Source organism: Curcuma longa, chromosome 17 (genome assembly GCF_044706935.1).
Source record: "Curcuma longa cultivar G26 ecotype Majalengka, Jawa Barat chromosome 17, ITB_CL_G26_1.1, whole genome shotgun sequence".
In the NCBI taxonomy this organism is placed as follows: Eukaryota; Viridiplantae; Streptophyta; class Magnoliopsida; order Zingiberales; family Zingiberaceae; genus Curcuma; species Curcuma longa.
In genome coordinates, this window is record NC_133877.1 from 10,973,796 (window position 1) to 10,985,002 (window position 11,207).

The 11,207-nt window shown below is 38.2% G+C and overlaps 2 pseudogenes; both read left to right on the forward strand.

Moving 5' to 3' along the window:
• Positions 1-814: 814 nt before the first annotated feature.
• Positions 815-7,465, forward strand: LOC141848371 (uncharacterized; annotated as a pseudogene).
• On the forward strand, positions 3,331-6,264 carry LOC141811430 (uncharacterized; annotated as a pseudogene).
• Positions 7,466-11,207: the final 3,742 nt, after the last annotated feature.

Here is an 11,207-nt window from a genome sequence, read left to right on the forward strand (position 1 = left end):
GAAGAAATAAAGAGAAAGAGAATAATTCACTTGGATAATTTTATTATTATATTTAAAAGATTAATTTATATAAGTTATCTAAATAATAATAGAAAAATTAAATATGGTATATGTTCAAGTAAAGCATCGTGGGTAATTAAATCACTAGTCAATGAACAGTTTAACGTATGTAATTTCTTGAAAGAGCCTGGTGAGGAAGATGATAGGAACTTGAAATGCACTTCAAAAGGAGATTAGACTGGTGTCGAGAATTCCTGATAAACCATTTCAACACTCAAATTAGGATTCTTCTCCAGAGGTGAAATTTTAGAAAAGAATATGAAGAGAGAAGAGTTTAGAGAAAGGAACCTTGAATAAGCCTTCGTGTTAAGGTTTTTATAATCATCTAAAAGCATCTCCATGTTAGGTAGAATGATACCATTAAGAAAACCTATTAGGGGATCAGATTTAACAGTCATTTTCTTTTGACTTTATATGCAGAAAAAAAGGATATCCGAGGGGACTAGATCTGACAACCTTGTAATCACCTGCTTATTCTTAGGCCACTACGTGTCCGTAGGAATATTCGTTGATACGGTGGAGTCTCTGGACTAGCACGTGGTTGCTGTCGGAACATCACGTAGCTGTAAAATAAGGAGAAATAGAACCATGAAGAAAGATTAGAAACTAACACCCCCAGGTCCTAATGGTAGTTATCTCTAAGGTCTAGGGTCTAACATCCACACTCACTTGCCTTCATGTATCAACCTCATCTCGGCCTCGAGTCTCGACCTCGAGTCTCGACCTCGAGCTCCAACCTCGGTATTTGTTCGACATGACGTGCCAACCTCATCTCAACATTGAGCCCCGACCTCAAGCTTCGGCCTTGGCACTCGCTCGGTATCACGTGTCGATCTCATCTCAGCCTCGAATCCCGACCTCAAGCTCCGAGTCAAGCTCCAGCCTCAGCACTTGCTCAATATCATGTGCCGACCTCATCTCAGCCTCGAGTTCCGACCTCGAGTTCTGGGTCAAGCTCTAGCCTCGGCATTTGCTCAGCGTCACGTGTCAACCTCACCTCGGCCTCGAGTCTTGACCTTGAGCTCCGACCTCAGCACTCGCTCGGCATCCCGTGTCATCCTTATCCTAGCCTCAAGACCCCATCCTAGAGCTTAAGGAGTCGATTGACCCACGCAATCAAGGGAGTTTAAGACTGTTTCTTCCGAAAAATAAAAAATATTCCCAAAAGATACGGACAATCAGAATCTTTCTAAAATTAGAATGGATATTTTGGGATAATATCTTAAACAGATATTCACAACTCTATAAAAGTGGACCCATACCTATAGGCACAGGTACGTACATACTTCACCCTAATTTTTTCAAGTCATTAATCTCCTTCCTCTCACAAAATCCTAACTTGAGTATTAGAGTGACTTGCCGGGATCCACCCCGGCGCCATTCTAATTCTCCTTTTGAGTATTAGTATTTTTCAAGTCTCTTCATCTCTCTAGGTGACTATCTTTGAGGAGCGTGTAAGTCAGCGGTTCGTTGGTCGGTGGCTTGATCATCCACGGTATTTTGGCTGGAATAAATTAACACAGTCTGTGGGAAATCTTAGTCGAGACGTTGCGATGATTAATACCGGAAGAATTAATGACAATCACGACTCCATCGGAGAGAAAAGCTACGGCGAGAAAATTTTCTCTAATAGCATGCGATCCATCTCCCCTTTAGATTAAAATCCTAAGTTTCTTTTCTCCCTCACCAATGAAACCTTATATCTTCAATCTCCTCTTCTCTCTTTCTCCTCCATCTCCCCTCTCCAGTCGTCATCCAAATCCCTATTGCCCCCCCCCCCCCCCCCCTCCGATCGATCTTTGATTCCTCATCTCCCCTCTCCGGTTCCCCTCGGCCGCTGTCTCTGATGGGAAGAAATGCCTGAAACAAACTCAACTACACAGCGACCCTTGAACCTTCCTCCCTAAATCTCGACTCGACTCATCCTCCAGGATGCCATAGCGATCTTCTGTTCTTCCTTGTCTTCTTCTCACTTCTTCTTCTTCCGCCTCCTCCCCTCCTATCTTCTCCTTCTCTCCCTCGCTACCATCAAAAACCACTCCTCGACTTCTAACGACACCACCATCTACAATCTCCTCCCTCGATACAACCTCCCCCCGGGCCTCCTCCCCGACATGGTTAAGTCCTTCTCCATGAGTTCCAACGGAAGCTTCTCTATCAATCTCGACGACCATTGCTATGTCAACTTTGAGTACCTCATCTACTATGAGACCAAGGTGTTTGGCGTCGTCAAGTACGACGGCATCAAGGACCCTAAGGGAGTCAAGGTTCATCCACTACTAGAATTTTGTTAATAGACAACGCCCCAAAGACAACGGTTTTTAGCAAAAGCGTTGTGGTATTTCAATTTACAACGTTTTTAGTCAAAAGCGTTGTCTTTTGAAATCAAAAGACAACGTTTGTACAGAAAGCGTTGTCTATTAGCGTTTATTTTGGGTCAACCACAACACTTTACAAAAGCGTTGTCGAAAACGTTGTCTTTTAGCGGGTTTTTTGCCAAAGACAACGCTTTTAAAAGTATTGTCGTTTAGTGTTGTCGTTGATGGTTTATATCCAAGGTTTTTTATCGGGCGAGTCCGCGATTTCCTTCGTGCGTACGCCTCCCTCTTCTCTCCCGCACCATTTTCGTCCCTCTCCCGCTCTCGCACCTCTAGCTCGTCTTCTCCCCCGCGCCGCATTTTCGTGCCTCTCCCGCCCCCTCTCGCACCTCTAGCTAGTAGCTAATCTTCTCCCGCCCCCCCTTTCGTGCCTCTCCGATTCTCCCGCCCCTTTCGCACCTCTAGCTCCTCTTCGCGCCGCTGTGAAGAGGCGAAGACGAAGATAGAACGGAAGCCGCATCCGGTGCTCCTCCATGCCCGTGCTCCTCCACCGTGCTCTCTCCTTTCCGCCCAAGAAAAGAAACACGTGACCTGCTATAAATATTCGATCTGGAAATATGCCCTAATTCGTCCCCGCTTCCGCTTCGTCCACCGCCCCTGGCTTCCGATTCATCTCTCAGGCGGCCGCAACTTCACCGCCAGTCTCCAGTGAATCCGTCGCCTCTTTCTTTGTTAAGGTTTTGTTACTTCTGCTCCCCAACTTTTTCTCATTCCTTTTCCAGTGGATGCCTCTAGTTTTAGTACGATTTCGTAATCGACGATGGGAAAGGCATCAGTACAAGGGGAAAGAACTAACCTTGCTGCTTGTTTATTATGTGAGAATGGTAGGACTTGAATAAATGCGTGTTTTAAGCTTATAGGTTTTTTCTGGTTGCTTTTCGACAGTTTTCATCAGTAGCTTCGAAAATGTCTCGAAAAGGGTTAATGGAGCAGGACTTGAGTAAACTTGATGTTGCAAAACTTCATCCATTGTCGCCAGAAGTTATCTCACGACAGGCTACCATTAACATTGGTAACTCCTATGCCTGCTTAATATTTTGTTTTTAAAATTTTAATTGCGGAGCGTGTTTCTTATTGTTATTTTCCACAATACGTGTGGAGAAACTAGCTTGCACTTCTTGCTATTTGTCTTTCAAGTAATTTATTAAAAAAATTAACGGCATTTATATGAACTCCTTTCTCCTCCTTTTTGTGATTATAACAAATATCATATTGGTACCCCTTGAGTAGCTACCATCGTTGTAGTTAACTTATCATGTAGTTCTTATCAATAAAATTTTTAGTCGAAGAACAATCTCCTTAGGTGAATTAGGGAAGCCTTAGAATTATTGCCTTCTGGTTGATGATGCTCTGAGTAATGTTAACTTCATATTGATTCCTATTGGCTTTGATTTTAGGCTCATTACACTTAACTAGAAGGCAGAAGGGAATCAACATGGGAATGCACAAAACTGAACCATGATTAACAATTTGGTGACCTCTCTCCCTCCCCTTTCCCCAATCTTTCCACCCTTGTAAATCTCAACTCTAGAGATTTCCAACTGAAAATCAAATAAAAAATTTGTACCTACATTATACAGAGTTTATGTTTAAGTTTTTCCTAATACATTATTTGTCACAATTTCACCTGCTAAAGATAGTTGACAATGTTGAGATTAACCATCAATGTTTTTCTCTTAAACTTCAACGATGCCTTTAAAGTGTCTAAACTTTATGATCATGAATCTTGTGTCTTATCAATTAGGATAAGATCCATAAAGCTGACACTTAATAGTTGGGGCAAAGACAACTTGCTTCTGTTGTTTATTTTTTCTCTATATCTCAAAGGATTTAGTTGGCCTGAAGCAAAAAACCTTTTTCTCTCCATGACACAGAAATATTCTCTTAACAACTTAGAGATTGAACCATCAGACAGAAATCTGAACTATGTCAAACCAAATGCATACATATAGTTTGATTCACGAGAAGTTTTTGTAAGTTCTTCATTTTCTAAAGTACACTACAGGAATATAGTTCATTCTGGTCCTAGATATCCTTTATTTCTTTTGTTTAAACACTGATCTGCAATTTTGTATCGAACTTTAGGTACCATTGGTCATGTGGCTCATGGAAAGTCAACTGTGGTGAAAGCAATATCTGGTGTGCAGGTACTTATTTAGTTTGTATCAGTTAACATTTTGGTAACATAATTTTGCAAAGTTTTTATAGTAGTTAAGAATCAAGGTTTTCATGTTTGTTTCAAAGTTGGATTCGACTTTACTAAGATATTTTAACAACAATGTTATGAAATACAGTTCCATGATTCTTGCTTTCAGTAACAGGTCATCTTTTTATCATCTTACTAATGGTTACTAGGAAGAGTCCAGACAACTCCTTTTGCTATGTCTGTTGGCATTTTAAATATTTTTTCCTTCACTTGTTGTATTTAATTATCAATTTTCACTTGATGCTCTAGAATGGCTTTTCATTTTCTTGCTGGCTTTATGCTGACTGAGGCCCAGGATATCATGATCTAGAATCTGAAGCTGCATGCCAGCAACATATTGTTGTTGTACGTGTTAGAAAAGACAAGAGTGTGTCTATACCCAAGTTTAGTCATTTTAAAAGTTGGGAACACACAGAATCTTGTGACAGTGGTGAGAATATTTTGTTATCAGATGAATAACTCATTGTAGCAACCCAGAACATGAGGCAGATACCACCAAACAAAACTATCTTTTTTTCCCAATCAACAATCTGTTATTAAACTGCAATTTGAAATACTAATCTCATGAAATTGTTTTATTTAGAATATGACCAAATAGAAAATCTATCTAATGATTGGCTGATGTTTCCAGACTGTTCGATTCAAAAATGAATTGGAGCGTAATATTACTATCAAGCTTGGATATGCCAATGCAAAGATTTACAAATGTGAGGACGATAGATGTCCTCGACCTATGTGCTACAAGTATGTTTCATAGTGTAAATAAAATGGTGTTTTTTTCAAAAAAAAAAAAATCTTATGGCTTCAGTTCCTGATTCTTTATGGTTATGCAGGGCTTACGGAAGTGGAAAAGAAGACAGTCCTTTTTGTGACGTTCCTGGATTTGAGAACACAAGGATGAAACTTTTAAGGCATGTTTCCTTTGTTGATTGCCCAGTGAGTTGCTTTCCTTTCTGAGAACTTAAGCAAAAGTTTGAGATTTCTGTTTTTGACTTTGGAATTCTTTGTATTTTCTTGATAGGGCCACGATATTCTTATGGCTACCATGCTTAACGGTGCTGCAATCATGGATGGAGCTTTGCTTCTTATAGCTGGCAATGAAAGTTGCCCACAGCCCCAAACATCTGAGCATCTGGCTGCTGTTGAAATTATGCGACTTTAACATATTATTATTCTACAAAATAAGATCGATCTTATTCAGGAAAGTGCTGCCATCAATCAACATGAGGCAATCCAGAAGTTCATTCAGGTTAACCTTTAACAACAACAGCTATATTCTTTTTTCCCATTTCTAATCTCAAAAATAGTTGATAACAGAGTTAGTAATGAATAAAATGGCAGGGCACAATTGCTGATGGGGCTCCTGTGGTGCCAATATCTGCTCAATTAAAATATAATATTGATGTCGTCTGCGAGTATGTAGTAAAGAAAATTCCCATTCCTGAAAGAAATTTTACTTCCCCTCCTAATATGATTGTTATCCGTTCATTTGACGTGAACAAGCCTGGCTCTGAGGTTGATGAAATAAAAGGTGGTGTCATGCCAAGAGGCCTTACAGAGGACAGATTGTGGAATATATGGCATCTTATCCAACAACAAGAGGACAGATTGCCAATATGAAAAAAGGAAAAGAAAAAATTGTGGAATCTGCTGCCACTGCTGGCACTGGGGAGAGTTGTGAGGGTAATACAACTATGAATTCTGCAGATACTTCAATGACCAGAACATCTAGAGGACGTACACACTTAGATAAGCTTGCTAGACTAAGAGTTCAAGGAATTAGGAAAAAGGTTGAATTCAATGGACTGGGACAGCCAATTGGAGATACTGCTGTTCAGATGCAAAGTTATATTGGAGTCCTTGTTCGAGAAAAGGTAAAGATTAGTTACAAATCTTGGAAGCAGGTTCCACAGGATGTTAAAGAATTGATATGGGTGCTTCTAATGGTAAAGATTAGTTACATATTTCTGCTGCTGATACATGGTGCTTCTAATGGTGTGATGATATTCTGTTGCTGTTGGAGGATATTCTGTTGTGATGATATTTCTACTGCTGTTGTGATGATATTTCTGCTGCTGTTGCCTTGAAACCTTTGTTATGCATCTTTGACTGTTATGGAGCTTATATGTTGGAAGTTGTAAATTGAATTTGTGTTATGAACTTGTATAAGTTGTATGTTATCGATATGTTATGAACTTGCTGTAAGAATGGTTTTTGTGTGAATATAAGTTGTATGTTTTGTACCTCTGATTGAGTAAATTTTGTAGCCAATAGTTTTGTATTTACAAAATATATTAATTCTTATTTACTACTAAAAAAAATCAAAAGACAACGCTTTTAAAAACGTTGCAAAAACCCAAGCAATTTGTAAAACAATTACAACGCTTTTTAACCGTTGCAAAATGTGTTGTCATACCTATTAAAAACAACGTTTTTAAAGCGTTGCAAAAAACGTTGTAATATTTACAACGCTTTTTCTGCGTTGCGAAGGTGTTGTCGATGTTAACAAAGACAACGCTTAAAAAGCGTTGTCGTTGAGGGACCCCTTTTACAACAGGGCATCTTACAACGCTTTTTACCCCACAAAGACAACGCGTTTTTCGCGTTGTCTATTAACAAAATTCTAGTAGTGATCGGCTCCTGATTTAGTTGGGGGCCAACGCCATCAAGGTCGACCTCCCACCTTCCCAGTATATATACTTTCAAGTTGTGTGGATCACGCGCAAGCTTAGCATTGAGCAGTTCCAGATGGTGTACTCCTGTAAACGGGAATAAGGAGCTCATAGAGGGAGCTTGGGAGATTTTCGATTGGTCTCTATAACTCCAAAATAACACCACACATATGATGAATAAGTTGGAGAATGTTTTCTACAAGATATAAATGAAGTGTAATTTTCTAGAAGAAAAAAATGATTTGGCTATCATTGCAACTACGATGGTGTTGACTCAAGACATATACACTCTAGCAAATGTCATCAGACAAGAAGTCATTCCTACCATTATTGAAGTAGAGCCTCAACATTAAGTATAAGTCTCTCTCTATATCATCAGGATATTTTCTTTAACACTCTTTATCATATAATTCATTCATCAGATTACTAATCCTTATAGTATTGCTTCATTTAATCTTTATTCACTTGAACTGTCTCTAGAAACTCTCATGTGCTTCCAGAAACTCTCTTAGTCTCAGACCTTTATTAGGGTTTGATCTCTCTAGACTCGGACATTGTCACGGATAGAATGCAAAAACCAATGATCTCTCCCATTAATAGCGAATCTAAAGCCTAAAGTTAACAACAGGTTGACCTTGCCAACAAAGGGCTTCGATAAATTTATATCATTTCATCAATGTTAGAGATATAATATTGCTAAATATTTTCCATGATGATCTAGGATATTACAACCCCGAGCATGTGATTTTGCCTTAGGATAGGCCGGGAATACCGAGCTTTGAGCTCGTGACTTTGCCTTACGATAGGCCTGGAACACCGAGCCCCGACCTCGTGATTTTGCCTTATGATAGGCCTGGAATACCGAGCATCTAGCTTGTATGACATGCCTGAAACACTGATAAGTGACTTTTTGATGAGATAATTTAGGATTATATTGTATTATTTTGATCATTTTCTATATCATAAATTGAGTTTTGAGTCTATTTCTTTAACTTGGATTAATTTCAGGTCTTCATTCTATTTCTTATTAATTTGAGGTAATTTATGGGTATTAATTTTTAGTATGTTATTTTGCAAGAAATTAGGATAAAGACAATAATTTTTGGATAATTGCAAAGTTCAATTGAAATTGGATTAAGAAAATCAATTCAAAAAACCCACAAACAAGCCCAATTTGGAGAAAATCAAGTCTGGTTCGAGTCTGGTTCAGTTTGAGTCTGAATCTGGTTCAGTTTTGACTTAACCTGGCTCAGCCCAGTTTAAATTTTGATTCAAACCAGCTGGTTCAGCACAGGCTTAAATGCTTCATTTAGCTTTTCTCTTTTTCGGGAATCGTGAGCACTATAATTTCTCGCTCGCAATTCCCAACTGAGCTCCTGACGATTTCTTCCCATCCACCACCTTCTCCGTCAATCATCTTCCCTTCTTTGATCATCTTCTTCTTCCCGAGAGGCACGGAGCACCGCCTTGCAGTAGTTGTAGTTGACGAGCACCGACGCAACCGCAGGAGCTCTCGTTGATGTGGTTCGAAGGCAAGAGTTTTTTTATCCTTGTCGGTCATAGGATAGTCGCTGTGAGTGATTCTCCAATGACTGGTGCACGACGGACCTTCCTCACAGTAGGGACGCCAACCGTGAATGGTTCTCTAGCAAGCTCTCTATCCGTCCGCATCCACTTGAGCTTCAAGTAGCAATCGATCTCGCCGACGTGGTTTCGAACCCCAGGAAGGTTCTGTTCGGAATGTCGATCATCCCTCTTCCACCGGAAAAGCAAGGTAAGGATTTCATTTTTTTTTTCTTGTTCTGATCTTTTGTTCATGGATGGCAAGGGTCAGGGTAGAACATGGAGCTCCGAATCTCAGCTCTCCGATCAATCCTCGCTAGATTATTCCAACTCCGGCGAGGTCCTTGCTCCTGTTGGCGCAATTCCACCAAAGCTCTATGTGTCTCTATTTGGTTCCGATTGGGGAAAACCCTAACCCTAATCCTAGCTAAATTTTATTTGTTATTTCTTTCTTATGCTGTAGCTAATTCAATCAAACAAAAATCCCCCTTGTTTAATTTGCTCTGTTCCCATTGTGTAATTCATTTGGATGTTGAATGATTGTGAATTTGAATTGATAATCAATCTTGTTCATGTTGTAGCCGGTTGAATAGGAATGGAAGTAAGGGTATTTAGTTCAGTTGTGTGATTTTATATTTGTTGTGATTCATGTAAATGGATTAGATGGATTCTGTGGATTTTGTGTTGTTGAATTTGTGATAACAAATGGAATTCATATTGTATGTTGAAGTAATAAGATAATGAATCATGAAATAGGTTATTGTTGTTGTAGATGGAACATATTATGTTGTGTAAATTTATGTTTGATGTGTGCAATCAAATTGTATAGATTTGTTCTTGGATTGGAAAGGATGAAAAGGAAACTAACTAAACCATGTAATTTGTTGCTTAATGTATAGGAATTGAAAATGATAGTTATCTGATTATGTTCTTGTCTAGGAAAAGGAATGTGTCTTATTATTTAGGAAGTGAAGTTGACATCTTTTCTTGTACATATGTTGAAGAATGTTGTTGGATATGAATTAGTTCATGTTAAGGTTGTATAAATGAATGATTGTTGTGGTTGCCATGAATTGTGAATAATAAACATGTTCTTGCTTGTGTGAATTATTGATATATATTGTTGTGATTAGGAATCAAGTGTAATTTGTAAATTGTTGATATATATTATTGTGTAAACATGTTCTTGCTCATGTTTAGTTGTATATGGTTAGTGGAGTAATATGCACATTTGTGGAATTTGCTGTATTTTAATATAATTATGTGAAGTATGGTTGGAATTGTAAAATGAATTATAGGGTGAATAATTTGCGATTAGGATGTATATTAGATCTTAAGTTGTGAATTATGTATAATTAATATTCATTTGCCAAGTATAGGATTTAATTGTTAATAAATGAATTTTATGAATATTTAGGAGTGAATACGATCAACAATAAAAACCTCACACCATGTTATCTAGAATGACTTTCTATCTACCCTCTTGTGTCGTGACCAACTGTAATTTCTCGATTTACCTCCTTACAGATGGTCGTGGGGCCGACCGTGTGGGACCGTTAAGGTGGCAGATTCCACTTTTTTGCAGAATAGAATGACTTTCTATCATTGGTTCCATAAGAGAGATGACCCGGACCTCTATTATACTACTTGAGTGACAATTAGGGATTTTGATTAATAATAAATTTTAATTTTGAAGGGTGTGAGTGATAAAATAAATAAATAATAATAATTTAACAAAAATACATCACTCATCAAAATTTTAACGTCGTTACCGAGGAAATTCAATTGATGTCTATTTATTTTAGACTGTATATTGGTATTGTTGATTATTGTATCTTCATTTTATTTATTCATTCATTTATTCATTTTTGAATTGTGAATTTTTGTATTGTGATTTGACAATGAGGTGAGTTATCTACACGTAGAGCTCCATTCATTTTGGGCAAACCTTCCTTAAATTGTTAAAACCAAGATTGATGTGTACGCTAACTCTTCTTAGTATTGGATTGTCTGATTATTTGGATTGTATAGATTTGTTGTTAGAGTTTGCTTCTCATTGAGTTATTTCTGATATGTTTGAAATATGTTTTGATTCTAATGATTCTAATGACTTTGAGGATGATGATAAGATCTCAGTTGCATTAAGGCTTATCTGTGAATTTTTCTATCTTGGAGAGGTATACAAAAGTGTAGGGACTTGCGCACTGAAGCAACGCCCCAAGAATCACTTCCATCAATTATTGAGCAATTGGTCTCACATATTCTGTAGAGTTGGAGTACCCAGGGCCATTGATAAGCTAGGGTTTTATAGTACTTTGATGGTTCATT